Source organism: Elgaria multicarinata, chromosome 20 (assembly GCF_023053635.1).
Source record: "Elgaria multicarinata webbii isolate HBS135686 ecotype San Diego chromosome 20, rElgMul1.1.pri, whole genome shotgun sequence".
Classification (NCBI taxonomy): domain Eukaryota; kingdom Metazoa; phylum Chordata; class Lepidosauria; order Squamata; family Anguidae; genus Elgaria; species Elgaria multicarinata.
In genome coordinates this window covers 19,962,520-19,976,610 of record NC_086190.1, presented here as the reverse complement: position 1 = coordinate 19,976,610, position 14,091 = coordinate 19,962,520, and the positions used below count along the sequence as shown (strand labels likewise).

Below are 14,091 nucleotides of genomic sequence, written 5' to 3'. Positions count from 1 at the left end.
ATCCTTGCTTTCACGCAGGACGGTGTGGGCAAGGAAACCTCGCGTTCCAGCACACTGCTCCACAGCTCTTTCTGGGGCTTGTCCTCTCACGTGGAATCCCCCTCTGGGATACTCTGCCATTTTCTCCCCCTTTTCTGCTCCTAGGGTTCAGAGTCTGACCTCAGCCTTTTCTTGTCACTTTCTCTCTGGCTTGCCGTGCGCAGGTCAGTCTCTCTCTTTCTCTCTCCCCCTGGGCTTTTCAACTCAACCGAGTTTTTCTCCGGGACTCTCTGCCCTGTTCACCTCTTTTTTTGCACATCTGGAGTTTGGGGGCAGCCCTCTTCTTTTCTTTCTTTCTCTCTCTCTTTCGCTCTTTGTGTGTTCCAGTCTCTCTGAGGGGCTGCAGCTGCTATGAAAAAAGACAAATTCCATGTTAGCCCTAATTAGCAAAGGAATCGAAAATAGAACTGCCAATATCATAATGCCCTTATACAAATCTATTTTGCAAATGCATTTGGAATACTATGTACAGTTCTGGTCATTGCACCTCAAAAACGATATTGTATGAAGATGCAAGAAAGGACAACTGAAATAATCAAGGGTCTGGAGCAATTCCCTTATGAGGAATGGTTGCAATTTTGGGGTTCTTCAGCTTAGAAAAAAGGCAAGTAAGGGAGGGACACAATACAAGTGTATAAAATCATGCATGGTGTGGAGGGAGTGGCTTGAGAGACATCCCACCCCCCAATAATACTAGAACCCAATGGGGTCATCCCCTGACACTGAGTGGTGAGAGTTTCAGGACACATAAAAGGAAGCACTTCTTCACACAGCACATAGTTAGAATATTCACTACCACCAGATGGAGTAATGGCCACCAGTTTGGACAGTTCTAAAAGGGGATTAGAGAAGTTCAATGGCTACTAATCATAATGGCTATGTTCTACCTCCAGTATCTGAGACTGTGTGCCTATGTACACCAGTTGCTGGGGGACATGGGCCGGAGGGTGCTGCTGCACTCATGTCGTAATTGTGGGCTTCTCACAGGTTGGCCACTGTGAGACAAGAATGCTGGATAAGATGGATTCTCCTTATGTTATCTCTTTCTTTGGGTTTTCCCACTCATGCTGTTTCTTTCTTTGGTGCTTCCTCATTTGGGTGGTTCTCTCCCTGGGCTTTTCCGCTCAACTGGGTTATCTCAGGGGTGCTCCACCTTTTCTCCTCCTTTTTGCACTTCTGGGGTTTCCTTGCTCGTTTCTTACTCCCTGGCCTTCTGCACTCAGGTAGGTCTCTCTCCCTCTGGGCTTTCCCACTGAGTCAGATTCCCTCAAGTGTACTCCACCCGTTTTCTTCTTTTTAGCACTCTTTGCTTGACTCTTTCCTCCACTCTCTCGGTGGCCTTGTGTGCTCAGGTATGTGTTTAACCCTGGGCTTTTCCCATTCAGGTAGGTTCTCTCTGCAGCACTCTGCAAGGTGATCTCTTTTTTTATATGTATAGTCTTGGAATTTACGGTCTGCCTCCTTCCCTCTTTTGTTGTCTCTGGCTCCTGAACTTGGATGAGTCTGAGTTTGTTCAGTTTCTCTGAGGGTAATCTGAGCAAGGGACTTATTGCTCTCTGGAAGTCTGGAGTGAGTGTGGCCTTCCCTTCAACAGTGGACTCCCCTCCTCCTCTACCCCTCCTGTGGCTGGCTCCTCACTCCTTTCTAGTGCTCCGGGGTGAGCTCCCTCAACGTCCTGATCTGGTTCTGGGCCAGCTTCTACAGGCAGTCCCATTTCTCCAACTCCGCCCTTGGGCTGCCTGCTACCTCTCTGCCGGCTGGCCTCCAGTTTTTTTGTGGCAGGCTTCTGTCTCTCCTGCTCCTTCTTCAAGCTCCATCCATTTCTTCCTTGTTGGTGTCAATTCTTGGCATCAGCACCGCAACTGTGCAGTCAAGCCCCTTCTCTGTAGCTTGCCTCCCAATTACCTTGTGGCTGCCTTGTAAAGGCAGCATGCGGCTGCGTGGTAACATCCATGTGCAGCGAACACTCTACATGCGTAAGGCTGTGGGGAGGCTTACGTTGGAGATAGAATTGTCTGCCCTGAGATTTGTGAGAGGGGCCCTAAAGGCTCAATATTTGGACTGTTCCCATAGAACTGGAAAGGGTAATTTGGATGTACATTTGGTCAGGGCCAGCTCAAATGTAGAAGAAAGCTGGGCAACTGCCTGTGGACTAAAACTCCCAGGGGCACCGATGTAAATAATTAGGAGAAAGAAAGAGAAGCTGTCTTCATTTCTGGATTTATCTGCTTTTTCCATGCATTCTTGTAAGAGAAATAGGGTTTCCAAGCGGTATTAGTGATGTGCCCAGGAATCTGGGGGATAGCGTTTAGCCAAGATTAACTAACACAGAGCATAAGAGCTGGTGGTAAAGTTACTTGAATAAAAAGGAAAATAGCAAAGTAGTATCCTGGGCAACTGAACTCTTGATAATTTAATGTGCAATTGTTGTGCTGCTCAAGGTGCTCAACCTATAATTAGACACAAGAGGAGGATGGGAGAGCATTCTAATATACTGAGGGCAGCAAAAAACTTTGCACCATCCCTTCATTTAGTAGGACATGTGAATCAGTGATACCTTGAAGAGGCCTGAGGGAGATGGAGGCATTACTATATCCGATGCCAAGAATTAGTATGTGATACTTCCTGCAACCTACTGTATCTTTTTTTCTCTGCCTTAATTCTTCTTCCTGCCTTTACAAAAAATGCTCCAGAAATCCAGCAGCTGTGAAGCACCTCTCTAAACACCACATTATTCACCTCTTCAACCGAAACACCCCTCCCAAGCTAACAGACAGCCTTAATCTACATTGCGATCCTGCGGTCAGCAGTTATAAAAACCCATGCTGTAAATCTGTCGCAATCGGACAGTGCTATCTCTATGGTTTGTTCAGGAGGTTTTAAAATAATCCCTTAGTGAGACATCAGGTTCCTGTAGGTGATGACACAGGGTTTATATAACCGGGTTTTCAGGCTGCCCTTTAATCAGCTATAGTCATGGGCCTCCCATCTCTCTCTCGTTTGCTTTTGTGTTTTCTTCTCCAAATAGCAATTTTCAATCTTTCCTGATTTATGTTCCTGCCTTGACAGCGGTTGGCCTTTCCCTCCTTTTCTTCAAAGTAGCCTTTATGCAGTTATGAACCATGGTGGTGAAGTGGAACGTCTCTCTCTTCAGAGGCAGAATCTATCTCTCTGTTTCCAGTTCAAGTGTTCCTCTGCTTGCAAAACTGGAGCCAAAACCACACCTCTCACACACAAAATAGAGGTGTCGTCAGTTTCGGGGTGCCCTGAGGTTTGCAGATAACCAGAAGTTTTTAGAAAAACACACACATGCCAGGGTTAAAACCTCTGCAGCAACCTCTAAGTAGTTTAACTGCATGGAATGTTGAGTGACTGAGAGCTCCACCAGACGAGTGTTTTATTGCACGCTCATTGCTGGGCACTCACGGATTTTCGTGGGCCCCTCTCACAATGACGTCTGCCTCCCACCCCTTCTAGCCTTTTTGTCACAACAAAAAAACACCCAGTAAGTCCTACTTATTTTTACGGATGGAAGTTGCCACTATCTCCTGCTGTGTGCAGGAGAAGCAGCACGATCAAAATGGCTCACTGGACAGGCCACGTGCAAGTTGTTTACTTCCTCTTTCAAAAAAGGAAGTAATGAGCAGCAAACACACCGGCGGAGAAGTAAACGCGATTTTCCCCAGTGTGATGACACTGAGTGAGAACAACTGACAGCTGGGTGGGAGGCGAAGTGAAACGTAGTATATGGAAAAGGAGAAGATACATATTTTTAAAAAGACATAGAAATAACCAGTTCATTGTCTGGATAGATCCGTTTTCCAGTTCACATTGAAAAACCTTTTAAAAATATCCCCAGGGACAACAGAGAAAGCTGCCCATAAAAACCAATGTAGAATTTTAATGTACCTGGGATTGGACCCCCTTCCCAACCCAAAAAACCTCCCAAACACAGCCAAACACTGGAGGTGGGGGAAGGAAAATGGGGCTGAGGGGATTGAGTGGGTGGAACCCTGAACAGAAGCACTCCACACTGTCACATTTTGTTGCAGAGTCCCACTTTTGTTGCTGTTGCCAGTTGCCGGAAAAACAGCATGCAAATGCTATTGCCTTTAAGCTCTGTTTGTGAGCTTCCTAGAGGAAGCTGTGGGACCAGATGGGCCTTTCAAATGATCCAGCTCTTCTTTTGCTCTTAAGGACAAATGTCAGAAACAGCTGACTGAACAGGAATCAAGACTTCATTTGGAATGTCTTGCTTTCCACCTCAAGTATCTTTTATGCCAGGTTCTCAGAAAACTGGGTTAATAAGTAACCAACCCTTTCCACACACACAAAAATCCTGTGAATATACACAGAAAATACTTCACACTCAAAGGGTGCTCTGGAGGGGGGCTTGAAGGGCACTAGAGGACTCTGCCTGGGTCTCAGTACACTTGAATGTTTTCATCAGTGGCTTGAATGAAGGGCTGGGGAGAATCCTTATGAAGTGTAAAGGTTACAACAAACTTGGAGGAATAGTTAACACCTCAGAAGATAGGAATAACATTCAAAATTACTTAGAACGGAGAACTGGGCTGAAATTTAGAAGATGAAATTCAACAGAAGTATTTAGGCAAAAAAAAGGGGGGGGGAACCATCAAACGAACAAGTATAAGATGAAGAATACCTCTCTTGGCAGTAGTACATGTGAAAAGGGCCTCGTGATTGTAGTTAAATACGAGCTGAATATGAGTCATCAGCATAACGCAGCTGCAAAAAGGGCTAATGCAATTTTAGGCTGCGTTATTTGAACCATCATTTCAAAGTCACAAGTTCCACTTTATACTCCCCTAGTCAGTACTCGTCATCTGGAGTACTGTGTCGAGTTCTGGGCCTTGCATTTTAAGGAAGTCATAGCCAAACTGCAATGGATTCAGAGGAGGGCAAGAGAGGTGCGCAGGGCTATGGAAAACAAGTTGTACAAGGAAAAGTTAAAGGAACCCGGTGTGTTTAGCCTAGAGAAGAAAAGACTCTGGTGTCTGAAGGGCTGCCACATCAAGGAGGGCACATGCTTGTTCACTGCTGTCCTAGAGGGCGCAGAATCCTAGAATCGTAGAGTTGGAAGGGGCCTACAAGGCCATCGAGTCCAACCCCCTGCTCAATGCAGGAATCTGCCTTAAAGCATCCCTGAGAGATGGCTGTCCAGCTGCCTCTTGACTAGATGCAGGGCTAGATGTAATGGGTATAAGATACAAGACGCTAAATTTCAGTTGAGCATGGATGATAAGATCAGTTTGCCAACAGAACCAATTACTGGATTTGGGGGCTGGGGTGTGTGGAAGTGTCCCCTTGATGCATGTCTTCACGCAGAGGCTGGACAGTAATTTGTTGTGTGGATGCTCTAGCTTTGGGTTTCCTGCACTGAACAGTGGGGTTGGACTATATTGGCCCCCTCCAGCTCTATGATTCTATGAAGAGCAGGGGGTTGGACTCGATGGCCTGTAGGCCCCTTCCAACTCTGCTATTCTATGATTCTATGATGAGAGGGTGACATGTCTCCAACAGCAGCTGGTGCTGAATATTTTAAATAAACCTCAAAATAGTCTGTGGAGGCATCAATTGTTTGTCTCTTCCAGCTTCTACAAGCCCCAGGAGTTTCAGAACATGCTGATCTAGACTTTAGTGGCCAAACTAATTTCTATTTAATGACCACGGTAACAAGGATTAAGAAGTTTTCTGCTGTACAGCCTAGGACAGGAAGAAAGCCATCCAACTAAAAACACAAGGAATGTAAGCAGGGCATTTTTGCCATTATGCTAGCCATGAATTATGTCCTGTTTTGCCCATATTGCTGTCTCCATAGGATTTGAGAATTTGCAGATTCCATGGTGCATGACCCTACAACAAGCCAAGCCAATGCTATGTTACATCCAAATCATTATTTTGTCCAGATCCAGATGTGTCCCACCCCCACTTATTAGATGTTTTCCTGACGCTAGAGCATGGTCAAGCTGCCAATGTGACCAGAATAGCCATGCCTTAACGTTAACTGCAGAACTATCATGCATCTGCATTACCGCTGCTGGTGAATTTTGAGGGGAGGAAAACAATGCGATGTGCATCGTAACACGGGAACAGACTATTGCATGTCTAGTGAGGACATGACGAAACTCACCAAACTTGTTGTGCTATTTTGGGATTCATAGATGTCATGTTCTGTAAATGGGAGAAAAAGCAAGAAAGTACATTAGTCAAGTGGGTTTGTTGTGCTCGACTTTCTTGATCTGTCTGACACTGCTGTCAGAAGGTGGGAGAACACTAAACACTACTGAGCTTGTGTCATCAACACCTGTGGCCCCCTAAGCGCTTCACTGCCCCCCCCCGCGAGGTTGATCTGTCTCTCCCAGCCCCACACAATTTCTCTGTCATTTGCACTCCCTCCCAGTGGGAGAGTGGTAAATTTTGAAGCTCAGGTGCTCCATCGTGACAGCCTCCAAAGCCACATGCCCACGGAGAGCCTCACACCGCAGGCACCCAGTTACTGTGAGGATGCCAACTAAGCTCAGAGGGAGCACCAGAGTCAGAGGGAGCCGGCAGATGGCATAGGCATCCCTGATCATCACAATGTGTTAGTGCTGCATCCCTGCAAACCCTGGCTCTGCTACACCACTGCGCCCTCCACCATATATCCTGATACAGATCGCTCTTTTCCCACCATGGCTTAGCATCAAGGAAAGAGCTGTCTGTATCAGGATCACTAGGGTGTGCATGTGTGCGTGTGTGTGTGCGCGCGCATGCAGCCCGAATCAGCATCACACACAGCACTTGTGGACTGATGTAGTTCATGTTATTCCTGTTGCTTCTGCAAACAGAACTTGGGTGCCAGTTTTACAGGTCCATTTGCAATAAGCATCAGGAACGGTTCTCCGGTTCCGCAGCAATTATGGCAATCTCAACACCAAGAAAGACAGGGAGACATGCTTGATCGACAGGACTTTGCAGCTCATTTCCTCTAAATGACGGAGCAAAGTAAAGAGCAGCTTCTCAAGATCCTTTCCTTCCTCTGGAAAGAACCCTGGTGTTCTGGGGATTTCTCCCATCCTGTCTAATCCTGACCTGCTTTGAACTTGCTTGGCCAGGGAAAGGATCTACGCAATGCAAATGCATCTTTGCTCATTATGTTTGGCTTGGATCAGAGAAGCGGAGGCGTCTTGATAAGGTGATAAGTTTGTCTAATCACGCAGCAGCAGCAGCCATGTTGTACCCCTCCAGCTGTCATGTGATGCTCACTTTGCTGAGTTAGTGCCAAACTGGGAGGGTGGGTCATCCTCCTTCCAGAGGAGCAGAGTGACTTTGTTGGCACTTAGAATTTCACTCAAAAGAAGGCAAAAACCTCAGGGTAGTTCTGGCTGTTGCACTGGCCAGGTTTCCCAAGACGGAAAATGCCAGGCTACTTCCATGTTGTACCACAAAAGACTGGAAATTATTCCCAGACTGCAATCATGACATTCCATACAGCAGAAAGGATGCCCAACATTAGGCTACAGCTGCAACAGCCCCCTCATTCCAGAATATGTGTCTCCTGTCCTTTTTCTGTCTGGAAGATTGTACTGTCTTGAGCATGTCGGTGCCACATGGCAGGCTGGGTGTGGAAGAGGCATTTATGGCTGTGTGAGTGTGTAAGAGAGAGAAAGAGAGATCTTGGAAAGCCAACCAGATGTTCCCTAATTGCTTTGATAAATACAGCAAGTTTCATCTCCTTGATTTATGGCAGGAGTGGTACTGCCAGCATTTTGACTCTAGACAGGCAGACCTCAAGGCTGTGATTTGGATTTATGCAAAGGAGCAGCACCACCATGAAGGGGACCAAGCTACCACTTTTCACTTGCTTGGTAGCATTTGGAGTCTACCTAAAAATGGTGGGTGGGGGAGACGCACAGCCATTTTGGCAACAGCTGCTTGCCAAAATCTTTGCATGAACCCCCAAACTGGCTCAAGGCATCCAGCAGCAAATCTCAAGGGTGTGATCGCCTAACCATGGCAGGGTGCCATTTTAGGTAACCAGATCCATGTACACGCAACAGTGCCCTTGGGGCTGTAACTAGAGTCTTACCCACCCCTGCTGCTCTTCCGTGTGGCTCTGATGTTTATACGTTGCCGCCTATTCCCCAGGGGTGGTCGCGTTTCTTTTGAAGGAAGGAAAACAAGCCATCGCTGTAATCGTCCAAATAAACAACGCCACCCTCCACCAACGGAGACGAGAGCCAGGGTCCTCTCTGACTGTTTCCCAGGTACATCAGGGGTATCTCCAGACAAGGACTTGGCCCCTGGAAAGAAACACGTATGACATGGGTGGGGAGTAAGGAGACAGGCCCATAAGAAGGTTCGTGCTGGGGTGCTACAAGACATTTCACAAGCTTAATAAAGGTAATTATTGGGGAATTGGATGATGATGACAGAAGCAAAGGTGCTGCGGTTAAACACAAGTGCGGCAGTTTGCCGTTTGGAGGCATCTGGGAGACATACTCAAGGGCAATTAATGCGGATTAGTAGCTCCTTAATAATGCCCATTCATCACTCCATTGAATTAACTATCAGTGTGGCTAAAGGGTGAGTTTTTCCCACAGTTTCTAAGGCTTCTTTAGAAATGTCATGGGAGGAAGGGGGCTTTTGTCTGTCATCTCACCACCACGACATTTGTTGGACTTGGCAGTTGTGAGGAAGACGGTGTGTGTGTGTGTGTGTGTGTGTGTGTTAAGACCGTGGACCTTTGAATCAGAACCTGATTTTCTTAGTGTGGTTCTGCAGCCTCCTTTATTTATTTATTTTATAGGCCGCCTTCCGTCCAATAAATGGCACTCAAGGCAGCTAGGTTTGATATATCTAGAGAGAGAGAGAGAGAGAGAGATCTATTTCGTCCTCTCTTCAGCTGCTCAGCCGCAGCCCAGCCCTGCTGCACTGCCAACCTCCAGCTCCCCCCATTCCCATCCCCCCACATTCCCCATTTCTTGCCGCCTTCACAACCCTTTCCAATCTTTTTTATTATTATTATTTCCAAACATCAGTAAATAAAAACACTAACAAAACACATCCACAAAAATAAGACAAAACAAAATCAAACAAACAAACAAAACACCAAATAAAATGTTCTTCCAATATTCTCCTCAGCAAAAATATATAAGAATGTTGTCATTATGATAGTTTTTCTTCCGCACCGCCTTCCCCCTTTCACCATCCCCCCCTTCGCGCCCCCATTTTGCCTCCTTATCCTTCCCCCTCCCGGCCCCACAAAGCGCCTCAAGGCTCCTCTCCCTCCCTCCCTCCCTCCCTCCGAGTTCTTTTCCGCGTGTTTTCCTTCCCTCCCTCCGTCCCTCGCTTTGTCTGTCTTTTTCACACCTCCTTCCGCCCCTTCACTCCTCCTCGGAGGAGGCAACAACAGCCACCTGTGCGCCAACTTCCAATTTGCCTTCCCCTCCACTTCCATTTCTTCCCCCTTCCCCCAGCTCTTCAGTGCCTCCTCGCACCTTCCTTCCTCGGCAAGCACACACCTTTGCCTGCTCCTCCGGAATGCCGTCACCACCCGCGCCCCCCCCCACCCACCCACCCTGCCTCCTCCGCGTCTTCTCCACTTCCGAACCCCGCTTCCCGCCCCTCCAGCGCCCGGGGTCCCCCTCAGCCTCTCCCGAGACGCTCCTGGATATTCAACCTGCGTTTTCCCTTTCTTCCTCCCCGCTCAAACCTCGTCTCTTCAGTGCCTCAAAACTTAACGATTTTTAAAAAAGTTTTCCTTGTTCTTTGACATTTCATCCCTCAACTTTTCTCTTCCTTCCTTCCTTGGCATTTTAATCCCCTCTTCCGTCAGGCTTCCCTCACTCTTTTCTTTGAAACTTTCCTTGGAATTCCTTCAGAATTTTCTTTTCCCTCTCAACTATTTCTTCCCCGCCCGTCTCTTATATTTTCTCCTTTTAAAAAATACCTTATTATTAACTTCTTGTGATTATGTTTCCTTCTTATCGTTGTTGTTTCCTCAGCCCCTTCCCCTCCTTTTCTCCCTCAGGCCCCCATTGTTCCCTTTTCCCGCTCATTCGTTACCGTTTTGGGCGGGAAAGAAGTCCAAGGTGAGGAGGGCTGTAATTCGCATGCGCAATACAGGCCCCGCCTCCGCCCTGGGTGGAAACTCCGCCCCTTCCCCCTCTGCGTTCTGGAGCGCCTCCTGGAGGCTGGAAGCGGAAGAGCGGGGGTCCTGGGTAAGGGCAGCCACGTGGGAACTCTGGGGCTCAGCAGGCCTTTATTTCCGGCTTTGCCAAGGTAAACAGCAGTGTTGTCAGCCCTGACTGGCAGCGGCACTCCCTAGTTCCAGGCAGGGTTTTCCCCAGCTGGAGATTGAACTGGAACCTCCTGGACCAGTAGGGAGGGAAGCCGCGTTTGTGCCCCATCAAAGCCCTGGGCGGGGTGCCCCCCCCCCCGCCGGAGGAGCCCCACAAAGAGGCCAAGGCAGGCAAGAATTGACCCATGGGCTGGAGAGACATACCCCAGAACTGTTGTTGTTTTAAATGGATACTGTTGTTTTATATTGTTGTTTTTATGTTTTTGATTGTTTTAAATTTTGTATACTTTTTTTAAAGCTCACTGTTTTTAACTTTTGTAAACCGCCCAGAGAGCTTCGGCTATGGGGCAGTATATAAATTTAATAAATAAATAAATACTGGGCTGCTGGCAGGCAAAGGGCAGATAAGCTACAGGATTAAGGCTGTCGAGGAAGACCGGAGGATGGATGCCCAGGGGGGCAGCAGGAAGGGGGTGAAACGGAGAGGAAGATGTAAACAGTAGGATTTAGGAGGAGGCTGGATAGGCGAGGGGAGCAGGCCGGCCTGGCCACCCACGTAACCGGAGGGCCTGCTTGCTTGGGGCGCCTGTGCAGGCCTGGCTGGGCCCAACTGGGGAAATGTGAGTCAGGGTCCCAAGGCGCCCATCCCACCCCCTCAGGTCTTGTGCATCCTCTGCCCTGTTTCCAGCCTAGCTGCCACATTCTGTCGGTGCAAAAACCTTTTCCCCATCAAGCACATTCCGCCCCCTGACCCCAATTTATTAGCCATCAGTTGTTTTGTTTTTTTAATTAAAAAAAAACCTTTAAAAGTGTACTTATGGATTTATATCCCACCTTTTACAAAGCTGCCAAGCCGGTTAACAATTCATCACAATGAAACAATAAAATACATTAATGAAAACAGCATAATAAAAACAGCAAGCAGACAGGAATCAATAAAACAAAACAGGAGCTGGTAAAAGGCCTAAACGGGCAACTTCATTTTTTTCCAATACCTGCACATGCAAAGAGCAGCAGGTGGCTCCTTGCCGCAGGCACCTCTAGACCCTCGTCCCTCCGTCTGTCTGCTCATTCACCTGTCTCTTTCTAGGTGGCAGCTGCGGTCTCCATCAAATAAATGTGTGCGTGCGTGCTTCTCCCTCCAGAACTATTCTTTCACTCATGCACATTTATGCAGATGTGCGCTGCAGTCCTATGCATGCCGAATACTGTCGAGGCTTCCTCCCTAGTGTGCTCAGGATTGCAGCGTTATTGATTAAGCTGCTGAAATTGATATGACCAGTTAAGATTCCTTCCACTTGAGTGACGGCCTTCATAAGAGGAGCCATGCTGGATCAGACGACGGGTCCATTCCTGCCCAGCAGTCTGCTGCTGCAGTGGCCAACCAGCTGCCCCAATGGGAAACCCACAAGCAGGGGGTTGGACTCGATGGCCTTGTAGGCCCCTTCCAACTCTACTATTCTATGATTCTATGACGTATTAGCACCCTCCTGCCCATGTTCCCCAGCAACTGTTGTACATAGGCACACTCTCAGATACTGGAGGTAGCATAGAGCCATCAGGACAAGTAGCCAGGGATGGCCTCCTCCTCCTCCAGGAATTTGTCCAACCCCCTTTGAAAGCCATCCAAATTGGTAGCTATCAGTGCATCACGTTGTAGTGAATCCCTTAGTCTAACTCTGCTGTGTGAAGAAGGTCCTTTGATCTGTCCTGAATCTCCCACCGGTCAGCTTCATGGGACAATGACCTCATTGGGTTCTAGTTTTATACTTTGAATGGTTTTAACGTTTGTGAACCGCCCAGAGAGCTCCGGCTATTGGGCGGTATAGAAATGTAATAAATAAATAAATAAATAAATAGTATTATGGGAGACGGAGAGAAACGCCTCCCTGTCCACTTTCTCTGCACCATACAGCATTTTGTGCCTCTCTATCATGTCTCCCCTCACTCGCCTTTAATCTAAACAGTCCCAGATGTCGTAACCTTCCCTTCTCGGGGAGTTGTTCCAGCCCCTCAATCACTTTGCTAACTATTCTATCCGTTTTTCTTCTCAGTGTTGTGTGGAGTGACGAAGTTCCATGTGGCTGGCGGCCCCTGACCATATGTTCAAACAAAGGAGGCAAAAGTGGATCGCTCCCAGGTGAGGAATTAGGAACAGAGAGATGACAGAACGGACTCTTCAAACTGGCCACATAAATTTTGCCAGAGGACTTCCCAGGACATGTGGCAGGACAGTATTAGGCAGAATGTATCATGCATCCCCTGCTTTTCTTCCTGATGGTCCTTCTTTCTGAAGCACGTGGTGGGAGCACATTTCTTAAGGCCTGTTTGGCCACATTTATATGAACCACCGAGCAGAATGGGGCAAAGACTGTCCCTGGGTTATTTATTTATTGCATTAGCCGAAGCTCTCTGGGCAGTTTACAAAAGTTAAAAACAGTAAACATTAAAAACAAATATACAAAAGTTAAAAACATAAGAAGCATAAAAACAACAACAAAGTAAAAAAGAGATGCCCACGCCGTGGTCTCCTCTCTGTCTACGTTGACTTCAAAGTATCATGGGTTTTGTAAACATGACTTACCCCACCAGACTAGGAGAAGCTTGATGGATTACTGTTGAAGCACCCTAGATATTCAGCCCCATATTTTCAACCAGGAAGGGGAGCTGGGCTACTCTTCCCAAGCCCACAGCAGGGGGAGAACCCACAGGCCGTTTTTCATTCCTCGCTCTAGCCCCACCTGCGTTATGGGTCTTGTAAAATATGCAGCCTGTTGCGCTTGATATATATTGGTCCATAAATAAAACCCATTCAATATTTTACGATGCTCTCTGGACTTTTTTCATTTTTTTATGACCCTTCTTTGCTTCTGATGTGTGATGGAATCCTGTGTAAGAAATGGATACTCTCACCAGCTGTGCTGGGGTGCCGCAGGAATCATCGGAGGCGTTGGAGCCAGGTGGGGAAGAGAGAAGGGGGGCGGGGGGGTGTTCTCCTGCTATGGGGAGGAAAGCGGATCCTTTCATGCCTAGCTGTAAGGTTGGCCGCTGCTTCAAATTTCTGGTTTCTCACTCAGACTTCAAGCCCTTAGACAAACCATGAAAATATGGAATTTAAGCAGGATCCATGAGTCATGTTGCCCAGATCAGTTACCCCTTAACTCTGTTTAATGATGCTGCTGTGTTAGTAATGTGGCCAACAGCCTCTTCCGCCCCACATATATGGGGGACCAAGCCCCGCTCAACGTGTGTGTGTGTGTGTGTGACGGAATGAGGTCTCGGAGCCCTGAAATGTTTAGGCCGGTGGACCCCTTTTTTTAAAAAGTCCCTGCACACACAGAACCAGCAACACCACATGCAAAGGGCTGGGTTAGAAGCTGTCTCCTTGATGAGCTTATTTTCTACTTGCAGGGAGTTTGTTTTACATAAGGAAGCATTAAAAATGAGGCTTCGTACCTGCAGTTTGCTACACTGATCCAACTCAAGCCCATTAAGGCCCTGATTCTGCTACATATGGAGAACCAGCCTATGAAACACGGAGGTGTACCTAATTCTGACTGAACTGACACTCAGCACCCAGGTATGTGATTTTATTTTGCGTTCCCAGGATCCCCCTGCTTTTGAACCATGGGCCTTTTAATCTATGTATTGTACTTCTGCACCAGCTTGCTGAAACCCACTAAGACAGTTTACAGACTTTTCAGAAAATAAAAAAACACAATCAAATAAAAACACAAATCTTAAAA

At 47.4% G+C, this 14,091-nt stretch overlaps 1 long non-coding RNA gene across 1 annotated transcript; it reads left to right on the top strand.

Moving 5' to 3' along the window:
- Positions 1–8,193: 8,193 nt before the first annotated feature.
- Positions 8,194–13,867, top strand: LOC134411496 (uncharacterized). Its single transcript, XR_010026350.1, has 3 exons — positions 8,194–8,628; positions 12,400–12,485; positions 13,757–13,867. It is a non-coding gene; the product is annotated as an uncharacterized LOC134411496 (long non-coding RNA).
- The last annotated feature ends 224 nt before the right edge of the window (positions 13,868–14,091 follow it).